Source organism: Arachis stenosperma, chromosome 4, assembly GCF_014773155.1.
Source record: "Arachis stenosperma cultivar V10309 chromosome 4, arast.V10309.gnm1.PFL2, whole genome shotgun sequence".
Taxonomy (NCBI): Eukaryota; Viridiplantae; Streptophyta; class Magnoliopsida; order Fabales; family Fabaceae; genus Arachis; species Arachis stenosperma.
Genome location: NC_080380.1, coordinates 23,899,805 through 23,919,886, shown reverse-complemented (window position 1 = coordinate 23,919,886; position 20,082 = coordinate 23,899,805). Strand labels below are relative to the sequence as shown.

General features: G+C 37.1%; 1 non-coding gene across 1 annotated transcript; it reads right to left on the bottom strand.

Moving 5' to 3' along the window:
- Positions 1 to 495: 495 nt before the first annotated feature.
- Positions 496 to 602, bottom strand: LOC130978271 (small nucleolar RNA R71). The gene has a single exon (XR_009085924.1). It is a non-coding gene; the product is annotated as a small nucleolar RNA R71 (small nucleolar RNA).
- Positions 603 to 20,082: the final 19,480 nt, after the last annotated feature.

Genomic DNA, 20,082 nt, shown 5'->3' with positions numbered 1-20,082 from the left:
TGAATCTGAAAGGACCTTGAAGAGAAAGCTAAGAGAAGCTAAAGCACAACTCTCTTTAGAGGACCTGACCGAATTCTTCAAGGGAAGAAACACATGGCAGCCGAAAACAACAACAATGCCAACAATGCAAGGAAGGTGCTGGGTGACTTCACTGCACCTACTCCTGATTTTTATGGGAGAAGCATCTCTATCCCTGCCATTGGAGCAAACAACTTTGAGCTTAAGCCTCAATTAGTTTCTCTAATGCAACAGAATTGCAAGTTCCATGGACTTCCAATGGAAGATCTCATCAGTTCTTAGCTGAATTCTTGCAAATCTGTGACACAGTCAAGACTAATGGGTTAACCCTGAGGTCTACAGACTGATGCTATTCCCTTTTGCTGTAAGAGACAGAGCTAGAATATGGTTGGATTCTCAACCTAAAGAAAGCCTGGACTCTTGGGAAAGCTAGTCAATGCCTTCTTGGCAAAGTTCTTTCCACCACAAAGATGGAGTAAGCTTAGAGTGGAAGTCCAAACCTTCAGACAGAAGGATGGAGAATCCCTCTATGAAGCTTGGGAAAGATACAACAATTAATCAGAAGATGTCCCTCAGACATGCTTTTGAATGGAGCATCATAGGTATTTTCTATGATGGTCTCTCTGAACTATCCAAGATGTCTTTGGATAGCTCTGCTGGGAGGATCTCTTCATCTGAAGAAGACGCCTGCAGAAGCTCAAGAATTGATTGAAATGGTTGCAAAAACCAATTCATGTACACTTCTGAAAGGAATCCTGTGAACAATGGGACTAGTCAGAAGAAAGGAGTTCTTGAGATTGACACTCTGAATGCCATATTGGCTCAGAACAAGATATTGACTCAACAAGTCAATTTGATTTCTCAAAGTCTGTCTGGAATGCAAAATGCACCAAACAGACTAAGGATGCTTCATCTGAGGAAGAAGCTTATGATCCTGAGAACCCTTCCTGGAAGAGGTGAATTACCTAGGAGAACCCTATGAAACACCTATAATTCTTCATGGAGAAATCACCCAAATCTCTCATGGAAGAATCAAGAGAGACCTCAACAAGGTTTCAATAACATAATGGTGGAAGAAACAGGTTTAGCAATAGCAAGCCTTTCCATCATCTTCTCAGCAACAGACAGAGAGTTCTAAGCAGAATACTTCTGACTTAGCAACAATGGTCTCTGATCTAATAAAGACCACTCAAAGTTTCATGAATGAAACAGGTCCTCCATCAGAAATTTGGAAGGACAAGTGGGTCAGCTGAGCAAGAAAGTTACTGAACTCCCTCCTAGCACTCTCCCAAGTAATACAGAAAAAATCCAAAGGGAGTGCAAAGCCTAACCATGGCCGAATGTGGAGAGGAAAGAGAGGAGGAGGACGCCACTGAGGAAGACCTCAGTGGGCGTGTACCAATCTCCTCTGAGTTCCAATGGGAATCTGAGGCTCAAAATGAGACCATAGAGATTCCATTGGACTTACTTCTGCCATTCATGAGCTCTGATGAGTATTCTTCCTCTGAAGAGGATGAGTATGTCACTGAAGAGCAAGTTGCTAAATACATTGGAGCAATCATGAAGCTAAATGACAAGTTATTTGGAAATGAGACTTGGGAGGATGAACCTCCCTTGCTCACCAAAGAACTGGATGACTTGTCTAGGCAGAAACTGCCTCAAAAGAGGCAGGATCCTGGGAAGTTTTCTATACCTTGTACCATAGGCACCATGACTTCAAGAAGGCCTTGTGTGACTTAGGGTCAAGTGTAAACCTCATGCCCCTCTCTGTAATGGAGAAATTAGGGATCTTTGAGGTGCAGCTGCAAGAATCTCATTAGAGATGGCAGACAATTCAAGAAACAAGCTCATGGACTTGTAGAGAATGTTTTGGTGAAGATGAAGACCATTACATCCCTACTGATTTCATAGTCCTAGAGACTGGAAGTGCATGGATGAATCCATCATCCTTGGCAGACCCTTCCTAGCCACAGCAAAGGCTGTGATTGATGTTGATAGAGGAGAGTTGATCATTCAAGTGAATGAAGAATCCTTGGTGTTTAAGGCCAAGGACATCCCTCTATCATCATGGAGAGGAAGCATGAAGCTTCTCTCAAAACAGAGCCAAGCAGAGCCCCCACAGTCAAACTCTAAGTTTTGGTGTTGGAGGCCACAACCAAGCTCTAAGTTGGTGTTGAACCCCACATTCAAACTCTAAGTTTGGTGTTGGGAGGTTCCAACACGGTTCTGAGCATTTCTGAGGCTCCATGAGAGTCCTCTGTCAAGCTAATGACATTAAAGAAGCGCTTGTTGGGAGGCAACCTAATGTTTTATAGTTAACTATTTTCTTTTTGTTATTTTATTTTTTGTAGGTTGATGATCATAAGAAGTCACAAAAACAATGAAAAAAGCAAAAACAGAATGAAAAACAGGAAGAAAACAGCACACCCTGGAGGAGAAGAAGCTGGCGTTCAAACGCCAGTAATGCTAGCTGTTGGGCGTTTAACGCCCAGTCTGGCACCATTCTGGGCGTTTAACGCCAGAAAGGGGCACCAGACTGGCTTAAACGCCAGTAAAGGGCACAACCTGGCGTTAAACGCCAGGAAGGGCACAGCCCGGCGTTTAACGCCAGAAATAGCTCAAAACGTGATTTTGAGCAACATTTGGTGCAGGGATACTTTTCCTTGACACCACAGGATCTGTGGACCCACAGGACCCCACCATCACTCTCTCTTCTTCCCCCACTCACCAAACCACCTCAATACCTCTTCCCCAAAAACCCTTCACCTATCAAATCCCATCTTTCTCTTCACCACTCACATCCATCCTTCATAAATCCCCACCAACCTCACCCTTCAAATTCAAACCACTTTCCCTCCCAAACCCACCCATAATGGCCGAACCATTACCCCTCTCTCCTATATATACCCTTCTTCAACCCTTCATTTTCACACAACCTAAAACACCCCTTCTTTCCCTTCTTGGCCGAACACACCACCTTCCCCTCTTCCTCATTTCTTCTTCTTCTCTCTCTTCTTTCTTCTTTTGCTCGAGGACGAGCAAACATTTAAGTTTGGTGTGGTAATAGCGTTGCTTTTTTGTTTTTCCATAACCATTTATGGCCATCCAAGGCCGGAGAAACCTCTAGAAAGAGGAAAGGGAAGGCAAAGGCTTCCACCTCCGAGTCATGGGAGATGGATAGATCCTCTCAAGGGTGCATCAAGACCACTTCTATGAAGTTGTGGCCTTGAAGAAGGTGATCCCCGAGGTCCCTTTCACTCAAAAAGGGTGAATATTTGGAGATCCGCCATGAGATCCGAAGAAGAGGTTGGGAAGTACTTACCAACCCCATTCAACAAGTCGGAATCTTGATGGTTCAAGAGTTCTATGCCAATGCATGGATCACCAAGAACCATGACCAAAGTGTGAACCCGAACCCAAAGAATTATCTCACTATGGTTCGGGGGAAATACTTGGATTTTAGTCCGGAGAGTGTGAGGGTGGCGTTCAACTTGCCTATGATGCAAGGAGATGAGCATCCTTACACTAGAAGGGTCAACTTTGATCAAAGGTTGGACCATGTCCTCACAACCATATGTGAAGAGGGCGCACAATGGAAGCAAGATTCAAGAGGCAAGCCGGTTCAATTAAGAAGGCATGACCTCAAGCCCGTGGCTAGAGGATGGTTAGAGTTCATACAACGCTCAATCATTCCCACTAGCAACCGGTCCGAAGTTACCATAGACCGGGCCATCATGATCCATAGCATCATGATTGGAGAAGAAATAGAAGTTCATGAGGTTATAGCCCAAGAACTACAAGGTGGCGGACAAGACCTCCACTTTGGCAAGGTTAGCCTTTCCTCATCTCATCTGTCACTCTATTCAGTTGGAGTTGACATAGAGGGAGATACCCCCATTGATGAGGACAAGCCCATCACCAAGAAAAGGATGGAGTACACAAGAGACCCTCTCATCAAGAGATCCCTGAGATTCCTCAAGGGATGCACTTTCCTCCACAAAACTATTGGGAGCAACTAAACACCTCCCTAGGAGAATTGAGTTCCAACATGGGACAACTAAGGGTGGAGCATCAAGAACACTCCATTCTCCTCCATGAAATTAGAGAAGACCAAAGAATCATGAGGGAGGAGCAACAAAGACAAGGAAGAGATATTGAGGAGCTCAAGCACTCCATAGGATCTTCAAGAGCAAGAAAGAGCCGCCATCACTAAGGTGGACCCGTTCCTTGATTTCCTTGTTCTTTATTCTTCTGTTTTTCGATTTTTATGCTTTATGTTATCCATGTTTGTGTCTTATGATCATTAGTGTCTTAGTGTCTATGCCTTAAAGTTATGAATGTCCTATGAATCCATCAACTTTCTTGAAAAAAAAAAAAGAAAAGAAAAAAAAATGTGCTTAATTGAAAAGGAAAGAATTGCATGAATTCTGAATTTTATAATAGTTTAATTATTTTGATGTGGTGGCAACACTTTTGTTCTCTGAATGTATGCTTGAACAGTGCATATGTCTTTTGAACTTGTGGTTCATGAATGTTGGCTCTTGAAAGAATGATGAAAAAGGAGACATGTTACTGAGGATCTGAAAAATCATTAAAAATGATTCTTGAAGCAAGAAAAAGCAAACGAAAAAAAAAATCGAAAAAAAAAGAAAGAAAAAGAAAGAAATAAAGTTGTGATCCAAGGCAATAAGAGTGTGCTTAAGAACCCTGGACACCTCTAATTGGGGATTTTAGCAAAGCTGAGTCACAATCTGAAAAGGTTCACCCAATTATGTGTCTGTGGCATGTATGTATCCGGTGGTAATACTGGAAGACAGAGTGCTTTGGGCCACAACCAAGACTCAATAAATAGCTATGTTCAAGAATCATCATACTTTACTAGGAGAATCATTAACACTATCTGGATTCTAAGTTCCTAAGGAAGCCAATCATTCTGAATTACAAGGGATAGAGTGAGATGCCAAAACTATTCAGAGGCAAAAAGATAAAAGCCCTGCTCATCTAATTAATACTGATCTTCATAGATGTTTTTGGAGTTCATTGCATATTCTCTTCTTTTTATCTTATTGATCTTCAGTTGCTTGGGGACAAGCAACAATTTAAGTTTGGTGTGTGATGAGCGGATAATTGTATACTTTTGGCATTGTTTTTAGTATGTTTTGTTATGATTTAGTTAGTTTTATTATATTTTTATTAGTTTTTAATTAAAATTCACTTTCTGGACTTTACTATGAGTTTGCGTGTTTTTCTGTGATTTCAGGTATTTTCTGGCTGAAATTGAGGGACCTGAGCAAAAATCTGATCCAGAGACTCAAAAGGACTGCAGATGCTGTTGGATTCTGACCTCCCTGCACTCGAAGTGGATTTTCTGGAGCTACAGAAGCCCAATTGGCGCGCTCTCAACGGCGTTGGAAAGTAAACATCCTGGGCTTTCCAGCAATATAATAGTTCATACTTTGCCCAAGATTGATGGCCCAAACCGGCGTTCAAAGTCACCTCAAGAAATTCCAGCGTTAAACGCCGGAACTGGCACCTAATTGGGAGTTAAACGCCCAAACTGGCACTAAAGCTGGCGTTTAACTCCAAGGAGAGTCTCTACACGAAAAAGCTTCATTGCTCAGCCCAAGCACACACCAAGTGGGCCCGGAAGGGATTTTTATGTCATTTACTCATCTATGTACTAGTTTTCTATAAGTAGGACCTTTTACTATGTATTAAAGAGACTTGGGTAGCTATTTGTTTATGCTATCTTAGACCTTTGGGAGGCTGGCCATTCGGCCATGCCTAGACCTTGTTCTTATGTATTTTCAACGGTGGAGTTTCTACACACCATAGATTAAGGTGTGGAGCTCTGCTGTACCTCGAGTATTAATGCAATTACTATTGTCTTCCATTCAATTCCGCTTGTTCTTTATACAAGATATCACTTGTTCTTCAACATGATGAAGGTGATGATTGACGCCCATCACCATTCTCACTCATGAACAAGGTGACTGACACCATTCTTGTTCTACAAGCATCTGAGGCTTAGTGAATATCTCTTGGATTCCTGATTGCACGATGCATGGTTGATCGCCTGACAACCGAGTGCTCGCCTGACAAACGAGCCAACCATTCCGTGAGATCAGAGTCTTCGTGGTATAGGCAAGAACTGATGGCAGCATTCAAGAGAATCCGGAAGGTCTAACCTTGTCTGTGGTATTCTGAGTAGGATTCAATGACTGAATGACTGTGACGTGCTTCAAACCTGTAACTACTGGGCGTTAGTGACAGACGCAAAAGAGGGATTCTATTCCGGTAGGGGAGGGAACCAAACCGGTGATTGGCAGTACTGTGACAGAGTGCGTGCATTAGCTTTCACGAGGATGGGAGGTAGGTAGCTGCTGACAACAGTGAAACCCTACACGAGCTTGCCATGGAAAGGAGTAAGAAGGATTGGATGAAGGCAGTAGGAAAGCAGAGAGACGGAAGGGAAGGCATCTTCATACACTTGTCTGAAGCTCTTACACCAATGATACATAAGTATCACTATCTTTATTTTATATTATTTTCGTTCATCATCTATACAATTGAGTTTGCTGACTAAGATTTACAAGATGACCATAGCTTGCTTCAATGCTAACAATCTCCGTGGGATCGACCCTTACTCACGTAAGGTATTACTTGGACGACCCAGTGCACTTGCTGGTTAGTTGTGCGAAGTTGTGTAATGCCATGGTATTAAGCTACCACGTTTTTGGAGCCATTACTAGGGATTATGAGAGTTGTGAAAAGTATTGTTCACAATTTCGCGCACCATGATCCAAGGCAATAAGAGTGTGCTTAAGAACCCTGGACACCTCTAATTGGGGACTTTAGCAAAGCTGAGTCACAATCTGAAAAGGTTCACCCAATTATGTGTCTGTGGCATGTATGTATCCGGTGGTAATACTGGAAGACAGAGTGCTTTGGGCCACAGCCAAGACTCAATAAGTAGCTGTGTTCAAGAATCATCATACTTAACTAGGAGAATCAATAACACTATCTGGATTCTGAATCCCTAAAGAAGCCAATCATTCTGAATTCCAAAGGATAAAGTGAGATGCCAAAACTATTCAGAGGCAAAAAGCTAAAAGCCCCGCTCATCTAATTAATACTGATCTTCATAGATGTTTTTGGAGTTCATTGCATATTCTCTTCTTTTTATCTTATTTGATCTTCAGTTGCTTGGGGACAAGCAACAATTTAAGTTTGGTGTTGTGATGAGCGGATAATTTGTACGCTTTTTGGCATTGTTTTTAGTATGTTTTTAGTATGATCTAGTTAGTTTTTAGTATATTTTTATTAGTTTTTAATTAAAATTCACTTTTCTGGACTTTACTAGGAGTTTGTGTGTTTTTCTGTGATTTCAGATATTTTTTGGCTGAAATTGAAGGTTCTGAGCAAAAATCTGATCCAGAGACTCAAAAGGACTGCAGATGCTGTTGGATTCTGACCTCCCTGCACTCGAAGTGGATTTTCTGGAGCTAAAGAAGTCCAATTGGCGCGCTCTCAACGGCGTTGGAAAGTAGACATCCTGGGCTTTCCAGCAATATATGATAGTCCATACTTTGCCCAAGATTTGATGGCCCAAACCGGCGTTCAAAGTCACCTCAAGAAATTCCAGCGTTAAACGCCGGAACTGGCACCTAAATGGGAGTTAAACGCCCAAACTGGCACCAAAGCTGGCGTTTAACTCCAAGAAGAGTCTCTACACGAAAATGCTTCATTGCTCAGCCCAAGCACACACCAAGTGGGCCCTGAAGTGGATTTTTATGTCATTTACTCATCTCTGTACACCCTAGGCTACTAGTTTTCTATAAGTAGGACCTTTTACTTTTGTATTTTCATCTAGGAATCTTGGTAGCTATCTTTGAGTTTTATGCTATCTTAGATCATTTGGGAGGCTGGCCATTCGGCCATGCCTGGACCTTGTTCTTATGTATTTTCAACGGTGGAGTTTCTACACACCATAGATTAAGGTGTGGAGCTCTGCTGTACCTCGAGTATTAATGCAATTACTATTGTTCTTCTATTCAATTCCGCTTGTTCTTTGTCCAAGATATCACTTGTTCTTCAACTTGATGAAGGTGATGATCCGTGACACTCATCATCATTCTCACTCATGAACAAAGTGACTGACAACCACTCTTGTTCTACAAGCATACGAGGCTTAGTGAATATCTCTTGGATTCCTGATAACACGATGCATGGTTGATCGCCTGACAACCGAGTGCTCGCCTGACAAACGAGCCAGCCATTCCGTGAGATCAGAGTCTTCGTGGTATAGGCGAGAACTGATGGCGGCATTCAAGAGAATCCGGAAGGTCTAACCTTGTCTGTGGTATTCTGAGTAGGATTCAATGATTGAATGACCGTGACGTGCTTCAAACTCCTAGCAGGCGGGGCGTTAGTGACAGATGCAAAAGGATCGATGGATTTTATTCCGGCCTGACCGAGAACCGACAGCTGATTAGCCATATGCTGTGACAGAGCATGGGAACATTTTCACTGAGAGGATGGGAGGTAGCCATTGACAACGGTGAAACCCTACACGAGCTTGCCATGGAAAGGAGTAAGAAGGATTGGATGAAGACTGTAGGAAAGCAGAGAGACGGAAGGGAAGGCATCTTCATTCGCTTATCTGAAGCTCTCACCAATGATATACATAAGTATCTCTATCTTTATCTTTATGCTTTATTCATCATCTATACCCATTTGAGTCTGCCTGACTGAGATTTACAAGGTGACCATAGCTTGCTTCATAGCAACAATCTCCGTGGGATCGACCCTTACTCACGTAAGGTATTACTTGGACGACCCAGTGCACTTGCTGGTTAGTTGTGCGAAGTTGTGTTTATGCCATGGTATTGAGCACCAAGTCTTTGGAGCCATTACCGGGGATTATTTGAATATGGACAAAGTAGTGATCACAATTTCGTGCACCATGCCTCCAGATTTTTTATGGAGGACTGTGCCTCATTCATGAATCTGAGAGTGGTCTTGGATAGATTAGAGACTATGGTTGCTAAGCCAGAGAGACTCTACTCAGAATTCTCTATCTGCTGCTGAGAAGATTATGGAAAAGGCTTGCTATTGCCAAACTTATTTCTTCCACCATTGTTATTGAAGCCTTGTTGAGGCTTCTGTTGGTCCTTTCATGAGAGATTTGGATGATTTCTCCATGAAGAATTATAGGTGTTTCCATAGGATTCTCCCATGTAATTTACCTCTTCCATTGCAGGGTTCTCAGGATCATAAGCTTCTCCTTCAGAGGAGGCTTCTTTAGTACTGTTGGATGCAGCTTGCAATCCATTCAGACTCTGAGAAATCATATTGACTTGCTGAGTGTATATTTTATTCTGAGCCAATATGGTATTCAGAGTGTCAACCTCAAAAACTCTTTTCTTCTGAGTTGTCCCATTATTCACAGGATTTCTTTCAGAAGTATACATGAACTGGTTATTTGCAACCATTTCAATGAGTTCCTAGGCTTCTGCAGGCATTTTTTTCAGATGAAGGGAACCACCTGCAGAGTTGTCCAATGATATTTTGGACATTTTAGATAGACCATCATAGAATATGCATAAGATGCTCCATTCTGAAAGCATGTCAGAAGGACACCTTCTGATCAACTGCTTGTATCTTTCCCAAGCTTCTTAGAAGGATTCACCTTCCTTCTGTCTGAAGGTTTGTACTTCCACTCTAATCTTGCTCATCTTTTGAGGTGGAAAGAATTTGGCCAGAAAAGCACTGACCAGCTTTTCCCAAGAGTTCAGGCTCTCCTTAGGTTGTGAATCCAACCATGTTCTAGCTCTGTCTCTTACAGCAAAGGGGAAAAGTATAAGCCTGTAGACCTCGGGATTAACCCCATTGGTCTTAACATTATCACAGATTTGTAAGAATTCAGCTAAAAACTGATGAGGATCTTCCAATGGAAGTCCATGAAACTTGCAATTCTGCTGCATTAGAGAAACTAATTGAGGCTTAAGCTCAAAGTTGTTTGCTCCAATGGTAGGGATTGAGATGCTTCTTCCATAGAAATTGGAAGTTGGTGCAGTAAAGTCACCAAGCACCTTCCTTGCATCTCTGGCATTGTTGTTGGGTTCGGCTGCCATGTCTATTTCCTTTTCTAAAATTTCAGTTAGGTCCTCTTCAGAGTATTGTGCTTTAGCTGCTCTTAGCTTCCTTTTTAGAGTCCTTTCAGGTCTAGGATCAGCTTCAACAAGAATGCCTTTGTCCTTGTTCCTGCTCATATAAAAGAGAAGAGAACAAAGAAAGTATGAAATCCTCTATGTCACAATATAGAGATTCCTTTAAGTGTTAGAGAAAAAGAAGAATAGAAGGATGAAAAGGTAGAGGAGGTGAGTTCGAATTCTTAGATGAATAGAAGAGAAGTGTTAGTGATTAAATAGAAAGAGATGAGAGAGAGGGAGTTTTTGAAAATTTTAAATAAAAGAAAATTAGAGTTTAAAACAATTAATTAATTAAAAAGAATTTTGAAAAAGGGGTTAGTTGTTTTCGAAAAGTTTGAAAATAAATTTAGAATTGAAAACAATTAGTTAATTAAAAAGATTTTTGAAAAAAGGTTAATGAATTTCGAAAAGTAGAGGTGGGAGAAATAGTTAGGTTGTTTTGGAAAAGATTTGAAAATAATTTTGAAAAGATAAGAAGTTAGAAGAAGATTTTTTAAATCAAAATTTGAGAAGATGGGAAGTTAGAGAAATGATTTGAAAGTGATGTTTAAAAAGATGTGATTGAAGAAGATTGAGCTAAAAAGATATGATTTGAAAAAGATATGATTGAAAAGGAAATTAAAAAGATTTGATTTTCAAAATTGATGACTTGACTAACAAGAAACTAAAAGATATGATTCTAGAATTTAAAGATTGAACCTTTCTTAACAAGAAAGTAACAAACTTAAAATTTTTGAATCAAAACATTAGTTGTTAGCAAGGATTTTCGAAAATAATAAAAGAAAATTGAAAAAAGATTTGATTTTGAAAGAGATATAATTGAAAAAAGATATGATTGAAAAAGATTTGATTTTGAAAAATTATGAAATTTTGAAAAAGATTTGAATTGAAAACTAGCATACCTCCCTTGTGTCATCCTGGCGTTAAACGCACAGAATGATACCCATTCTGGCATTTAACGCCCAAATTACTACCTTTTTGGGGGGTTTAACGCCCAGCCAGGTACCCTGGCTGGCGTTTAACGCCAGAAATTCTTCCTTACTGGGCCTTTTTCTGAACGCCCAGCTTTTTCTCTATGATTCCTCTGCTGTTTGTTCTGAATCTTCAATTCTCTGTATTATTGACTTGAAAAAGATATATTTTTATTTTTTTGAATTTTTTATGATGTGAGAGAAAAATAACAAAGTGAAACTAAACATGAAAAATCAAGATCAAAACACATAATGCATGCAAGGACACTTTGAATGTCAGGATGAACACCAAGAACACTTTGAAAATCATGATGAACATCAAGAACATATTTTTGAAAATTTTTAAGAAAAGAAAGATATGCAGGACACCAAACTTAGAAATTTTCATACTAGGGACACTAACAAATTGAGAATGCATATGAAAAACAACAAAAAAACACAAAAGAAGAGAATTTAAAGATCAGAACAAAGAAAATCATCAAGAACAACTTGAGGATCAATGAAGAACACAATGCATATATTTTCGAAAAATGCAAGAAAAATAAAAACATGCAATTGACACCAAACTTAAAATTTTGCATTAGACTCAAACAAGAAATATAAAGTATTTTTTTGGTTTTATGATTTTATAATTTTTTTTATTTTTCGAAAATTATTTTGGAAAGGAAAATAAAGAAATTCAAAATTTTTAATAAGAATTCCAGGAATCATGTAATGTTAGTCTAAAGCTTCAGTCTTAAAGGTTAGACATGGCCGACCAAGCTTCAGCAGAGCATTTCATACAGCAGCCAAATTGATAGGAATCAAAAAGGCTCCTGTGATGACAAAAGTATCATCTGAAACTCTAGAATTCACTCTTAAAAATCCTGAAGAACAATATAATATATTTTTTGATTTTTCAAAAATAAAGAAAATAAACATAAAATAAAATTACCCAATCTAAGCAACAAGATGAACCGTCAGTTTTCCAAACTCGAACAATCCACGACAACGGCGCCAAAAACTTGGTGGGCAGAATTGTGATCGCACACTTTCTTCACAACTCCGCTCATTATTTCTTGAACGGTGCTTGGGACTCAGATGTTTTCTTCACGGTTTCTCGTTAAAGCATAAATGGGGAAAATAACTTTTTTTGATTGATGCGTGAGCATCTTTTCTATCTTTGCCTAGTAAATTTGCATCTAATTTGTTGAGTTTAATCAAGAATTAATTATATTTTAGCCACTATGGATGCTATTTTGAGTTTTGTGCAATACTATTTATTTTAGGTAGCATTCGGCGGAATTTTATGGAGTTTCTGCAGCACGAGAATCAAAAGAGATGGCTGCGAGGAGCGACGCGCACGCATGCCTGACGCGTGCGCGTGATTTGAAGGTATCCATGGCGACGCGTGCGCGTTACTGATGCGTACATGTGAATTGAAGATTTGCTCAGCGACGCGTACGCGTACGCGTGACCGACGCGTCCGCGTGACCGACGCGTCCGCGTGACTTGCGAAAAAGACCAGCGACGCGTACGCGTGACTAACGGGTATGCGTGACATGCGCCACGTGCAGAAAATGCAGAAAAAATGCTGGGGGCGATTTCCGGGCTGTTTTGACCCAGTTTCCAGCCCAGAAAACACAGATTAGAAGCTGCAGAATGGACAAATCAAGTGGTCTCCACCCATCAACTGAAAACTTGCTAATTAATTCTAATTTAAATTCAAATCTTATCTTTTAGGAAAAGATATTATTTTTAGTTTTAGATATTAAATTTTAAAATTTATTAGGATTAGTTATAAATAGGAATCTAGATCCCATCAGATAGGAACACAGTACATTTTACCAGAATCCTAATTTTCTACTCTGAACCATGAGCAACTAATCCTCCATTGTTAAGGTTAGGAGCTCTGTCTATTTGTATGGATTGATTTTATTGCTTTTTCTATTTTAATTTATGCATGAATTTATAATTCAATAATTGTTTTCGCTCTTTAGTTTATGAATATGGGTGGAACGGAAGTATGACCCATGTTCTAATTGAGTTCTTGTGAAACTTGGAAGAGCTCTTTACTTGAACAACAGCTTGAAAACATATTATACTGAATTTCTAATTGTTTGTATTTAACGGGATACGTGACATATAATCCCCTTATTTTTGGATAATTAGGATTCTTTTGGCATATAAACTAGAAATTGATCATCATCCTCTAATTGGAATTAATTGACCAAGGTATTGGCGGTTAATGAATTTTAGAGGAGACTAGGAAGGTCTAAGGAATTAGGGTCTAGTCACATATAGTTTGCCATGAATTAAATCTTGCATGATTAGAATAGTTAGTAAGAAAAATCAATCCGGAAAAATAGATAACTCTAAAGCCTTAACTGTTTTCTCAATATTTTATTCCCAACTAATTTATCTACCTGTCTTTAATATTCCAAATTTACTGTTAATGCTTTTGAACTTCCAAAAACTATTTTCTGTTTGTCTAACTAATCCTATCAAACACTATTGTTGCTTAATCCATCAATCCTCATGGAATCGACCCTTACTCACGTAAGGTATCACTTGGTACGACCCGGTACACTTACCGGTTAGTAGTGTGGATTGTAAAATACCGCATCAGTAATCCTCTGTTCGAATGAGATCTTCCATTTTTGTTGTAGCCCTTTTATTTTTTCTTTTTTCTTTAATTTAAAAACAATCTTTTTGTTCTTCAACGTGTACTAGCTCCATACCTTTTCTCTTTCTTTCTTCTTGTTTCAGAGATTGATGTAATAGGAAAGAAAAAAAAAGAGAGAGAAGAGAGAGTTTGTTTGTTTAGTGGATTTGAGAAAGGATTCAATTGAATTGAATTTTAAGTTTTGGAAGAGTAAGTTTTGATTATGAATCATATCAAGTGGGCTTTAGATGGATATGGGCTCAGTTTGGGCCAATTTGTTTTCTTTCTTTCATTCGGTTCAGCACTTGGCCTTTGGATCAAGAATTAAGGCATGATATCTTTGCTGGATCCATATTGGGCTTGGTTTATGCTTCTTGGGTCTGGTTCAGTTTGATTTAATTTCTGCACACTTGAACAAACCCATCATACAAATAATTTGATAATAATTCCAATAATGTTTGGTCATCACTTTGATCATGGTTTAGTTTTCTAAACTCAATAATCTCCCTCTTAATGACAAATATTATTAAAATGAATTGAAAGAAAATGAGAGTAGATTTAAGAAACTTCCATTTGATGTTTCCTTTGGTTTAAAGCTCCCCCTTTCCTTTGATCTTCAAACTCTCCCTGAATGTTTGCATTTTATACCTGATACCAACAAGCTATTTATAGAAAAACTGCCAAACATTCAATGATTTACAAAGTTTTCAATCAAGCTATCATCAATCAGCCTTGAAACATATATAAATCAGAGCTAATTCAAAACAACAATTTTATCATAAGTTGGGATTTCCGAAAAATCAGATCCTGAAAAATAGAGGTAGCCTAGGCAGCCATTTTCACAATTCATTGTTCTTTCTCCCCCTTTTATTATCAAGTTGAAAAACTTTCAAAAATCAGATCTTCAAGCAGTCCAATATAGCAAATTGAGCAAACATGGTAATTAACAAAAATAATCTAAAACTATTATAGTCATTTAGAAAAAACAGTATTAAAACAGTGTTCAGAGTACTAAAGATAAGCAGAGTAATGTTTTAACAAAGAAAAAATCCAGAAAGCAGAGATAGCAGCAAAATAGTTCAACAGATTTCAACAGCAGCAAGAGACAAATACTAGGCATCAGAATCCTCATCCTTGGTTTCCAAAATTTTTTCCTCTGGCTCAAACAACACTTGATCCTCATCCAGTGAGTTAAGGTACTTTAGAAGTACTTCAACTCTATCTTGAGACTTTAGCAATGATTTTTTATTTTGGAGTGCAAGTTTTCGAGATTATTGGCTGGAATAGACCATTTGTTTGGTCACATTAACAAATTCCTGAAGCACATCTTTAACAACCCCATTGATCAAGTATTTGTGTGAGCTGGAAATACCAGCAATCGAATGAGGAAGGAGGCTTTCATCTTTAGTTTCTTCTATGGCATGATCCTTAGTGACCTTAGAACTTTTCCCTTTGAGTTGTTTCACTGCACTACCACCCTTAAGGGATGAAATTTTGTTTTTCATAGACTCATTGCTAAGGTCAACCGAAAAATACTTAAAGACACATGTTAAAAATATTCCGTACAGGAGTAAGATATTTTTATCACTTTTAACACAATCAAGCATGTGACGCATCATAAGATAGGCAAAGAAAATTGGAGAATAATTTAAGATAGCATAAAGAACCAAGGTGTCACAAATGGTGACCCTTTGATAGGATTTGCTTTGAGGTAGGAGTATGTGCGTTATGATGCGATGAAGTTGAGCTCTAACAAGACCTAATGCTTTGTAAGTAGGGATCATGCCATCTGAGTGAGAAATTTTCACATATGTTAGCCAGAGCATCCTAATATGATATGCCTAGATTGTTATCCGATTTTCTAGATACGTAAGCTTTAACCCCAATATCTTCATAATCGATGGCATCATTAAGGGATTTCTTATTCAATTTAATTTGATAGCCCTTCACATATGAGTGAATATCTCCCTTATAATACAACATGTTGGCATAAATTTTCCTGACGAAGTTAGGATACGCAGGCCTTCTGATTTTGAAAATATTTTTTTATTTCAAAAGATGAAAATTATCTTTAAAATTTAGACCCTTATCAGCCAAAGCATCAAGGTCAGCAATAAAAGATGAGCAAAGAGGTCGGTTTGAAATGACATTTTTATGGAACTCAAAATCCATGCATAAAGCAAAATGAAAAGGGTCATAGTGTGAATGGAAACATTTTTCAAAGTGAGACTTGAAATCAAGAGAGTCGGGAGTTCTCTGACAGATTGAAGGATAGGTCTTTTAGTACCTTTGAAAGGACGACTTAATGGAGCAGAATGTACAGAAAGACGAGGGGTTGAATAAGGAGGAGGAGGAGATGGCAGACGTTCCTCGTCGATCATGGGTCTAAAAGGTTTTACGGACCAATTGAATAATTAATTTTAGTTAGAAACTAACGTGTCTGATTCAAAAATTTTTGGGAACCAAAATAGATAAATACTATTACCTTTACTACAAATAAGAAGAAATTATAGCCAAAGCAGTAGTCCTTTAGTAGTTTATATATAGAAGAAATTATAGCCAAAGCAGTAGTCCTTTAGTAGTTTATATATAGACTATGCTTTCATTATTACTTTTATCAACGGCTTCTTATTTTGTTTTATATATTAATTTTGAAATTGTATTTGATTTTGATTTTGTAATGTTAGATTGTTAATAGCTATGGTTGGTACTTTAGTGTTTGATGTTTTGCAAGTTGCAACATCTTCAGAATTTAGTGTTTGGTGTTTTGTAGAGTTTGGAATTATCTCTATAACTCTATTTTTTAATTTTTTAATATAATTTAAGGTTGATTTATATTTTGTTATACCTTTTTAATTTATTCAATTATTCTACATTTATTTTGTAATTATATTATTGTGTATTTTTTTATCTATTATTATTTAAATATTATTTTAATATTTTAATTTATTAATTAGTTAATTTAAAAATTAATTATATTTTACAATAATAAAATATAATTATAAAAATAACTTTCATATTATGTATATTTTACTCCCACTGACAAACTGTTACTATGAGCAGACACTCTCTTGTAAAGGTGGCAGGGCTAGCCCGTCCTATCCTATCCCGTCCCGCCAAAAACCTGCCACTTGGTGGGCTAGTTCGTCCTGTTCCACCTAGTGAGGCGGTCCTAAATTTCTACCCCACCCTGTCTAACGGTGAATTGGCAAGCTAAACCCGCAAATTCTCTCTCTCTCTCTCTCTCTCTCTTAAATTATTAAATTATTAAATATTAAAAAATATAATTTTACAAACATTTCAATAAACTTATCATTTCTAAAGACATAAAAAAACTAGTTTCTAAATTTACAAATACTAAAGTTTTTATAATTCTAAATAATTAATAAATATAATCATCAACTAAATTTTTTGAAACAAAATAATGAAGCTAACATTGTCCAAAACAAAATATTGTCTAAAATATATAATTAAATATTATCCAAATCTCTAATCAATCAAATATAGTCTAAATTATAACTTAAAGTAAACCAAACAAACATTCCAAATACAAGCACAAAAATAACGTTCCAAATTCAATTATCATCTTAAATTTAAAATCCCGTCCGGTCCACTGAAACCCGCCAAAACCCATGGATTAGGCGGTGCGGGTTAGGTGGATTTTTTTTATTATAGTAGTGCCGAATTTCTAGCCCGATCTGCCTTTTTGGCGAGTTATGTGAGCTGGCCCCGACAAATTTTGGTCCATTTGCCACCCCTACTCTCTTGCCACGCTAGATCATGGTGGAAGATGTTGTTCGTTTTTGGCGTCTAACCAAAGCAGAAATAATATTGTTTTAATAGGTGTGGGCATGTAAAATGATTTGCACACACACTTTGATTGGGTGTTTCTGGTTTAATTGGACGCCAAAAACAAACAATATCATTTTTTCATATATAGCGTGGCAAGAGAGTGTCTTTTCATCTGCTCATCACTTTGTTTGCTGAGTCACTGCTGAAAAGATTTTGAGGGACCACTATAATGCTTTTAGAACTCAATTTTAAGGATGACAATAGTATAATTTGGACCTCAAAAAAATTGATGCACATAATTAATATCAAACACTGCTATAGAAATGTAATATAGTTTGGATAAACAAACTCAAAAGAGAATCTATTTTTATTGTAAAGATTCATTTTGCTTGTTGCTTTCACTACAAAACTCCTTGTAGCAGTTGAAGAACATGATAAATATTTTAAATATTTAAAATATGAATTAAATATATTTCTTAAGCATGAAAATACATATGTATATGTTTGTTTGGATGTCATTAAGTTAATAGAAAAAGATTTTTTTAATAAAAAATATCTTTTTATTTTTAGCATATTTAACAAATTTCTAGTAGTAAAAATATCTTAGTATCAAAATAGATTCTTTATAAGAAATAATTACTTCTACCAAAGAAGGGTCTATAATGGTAGAAACTCACATGCATTTAGCTTTCTGTGAAATTGTTAATTGAGAACCGTTAAAATAGTTTAATATGTTTAACTAAATTTTTATCAAACGACTTTTAACTATCAACTTCATATGAAAATTAAAGGTTATCAATGGCCTAGAGAAGGGGGGTTGAGTTGAATCTATGACCTCTTTTAAACTTGTGTACTTTGACTTGAAACTGGATTTAACTCAGTGTTGCTGTTGAATCTGCAATGCTGATAATACAGGAGACAATTTTATTTTGTCTCTTAACGATTGATCAGAAATAGAACAAAGAATAAGCTTTTAAGAGTACTGAGTTGCTGTGACGTCTGCTGGATTGATTAAGCAGGAGACAATTTTATTTTATCTCTTATCAAATAAAACTAGAATCAGAACAAAAAAGAAAAAATGACACAGTCATATGTTCTAGTTCAACCACCATATGTAATGTGGCCTACATCTAGCTTTCACTACAACTGTGGTAAAATTTTTACTATTTTTCACAAAGATTACAATCACCAATTTTTTTAGGATTCTACCCAATCTATATGGGACAAATCAAACTTTTATCCAAATTTGATTTGGCTAGATTTACTCCCTAGACTTTCAACCACTAAGTGCTCACACTGCTTAGCAAGAGAATCTCCTCAGGATCATGAATACAAAATAGAAATACAAACAAAAAAGTTTGACATAATTTTCTGGCTTTTTCTAAATTACTCTCTTTGCATTTTCTCTCAATGGCTTTTACTGATACCTCACTTAATGTATTTTTCTATTGATAAGAAAAAATTGAATACTAATAAATAGAAAATTTAATGTAAAACCATGAAGGAGAAGAAGGGATAGCTTGAAAGCTATGAAGACCCAAACTGTGTACTCACTCCTTGCTTCAATTTCTGACTGTTTATCCTTTTTAAAGAAGAGTAAAGTTTTCAAAACTTGAACTTGGTTGAACTCCTTTGACTTGTTCTTTCCCAAAATCCAAATTAGAGACGCAGATGGAAGATGGGACAGTAGCAATGATTAAAGTTAGCATGCATCTTTACCTAACTTCTTTTTTTTCTTTCTTTTTCATTTAGCTTCAAGGATTTGAGCCATTCATCAATTCTTTGGCTCAAAGTTTTGTTTTTGACCTTTGATTTATAGCAGTGATTAACAACCTCCATTTTCTTTCTTTTATCCGAACGGTGCATGCCTACATCTTCAATAAGCTACAATGGAAGCACAAAGATGAAAATATATTTATAGGCCAGAGAAAAAAGTATTACTTTTCATCTTATGTACCATAAGAGAATGAAATATTTATCGTTGGGCCCAAGGTTCTGAAAACCGAACCGGTCATCGAACCGCTCTAACTACTGGTTCATAAGTTTAACCGGTTCGACCGCAGTTGAACCGAAAAATCATTTTATAATAAAATAATAAATAAAATATAAATAAATACATTAAAATATAGGGTAAAGTATATTTTTTGTCCCTAAAATTTGGCAAAAATTTTAAAAATATCCATAAGTTTTATTTTGTTTTAATTTTGTCCCAGAAGTTATCGATTTGCATCAAATATACCATCGACGGCTAAATTTTCAAAAGATTTAAGACCAATCTAACAATAATGCATGAAAATTATGCTTGATTTGCTTGTGTTGAGGGTTGTTCTTATGAAATTATTGTTGAATTAGTCTTAAATTTTTTGAAAAAATCAGCCGTCAGGGATATATTTGATGCAAATCGAAAACTTTTGGGACAAAATTGAAACAAAATAAAACTTAG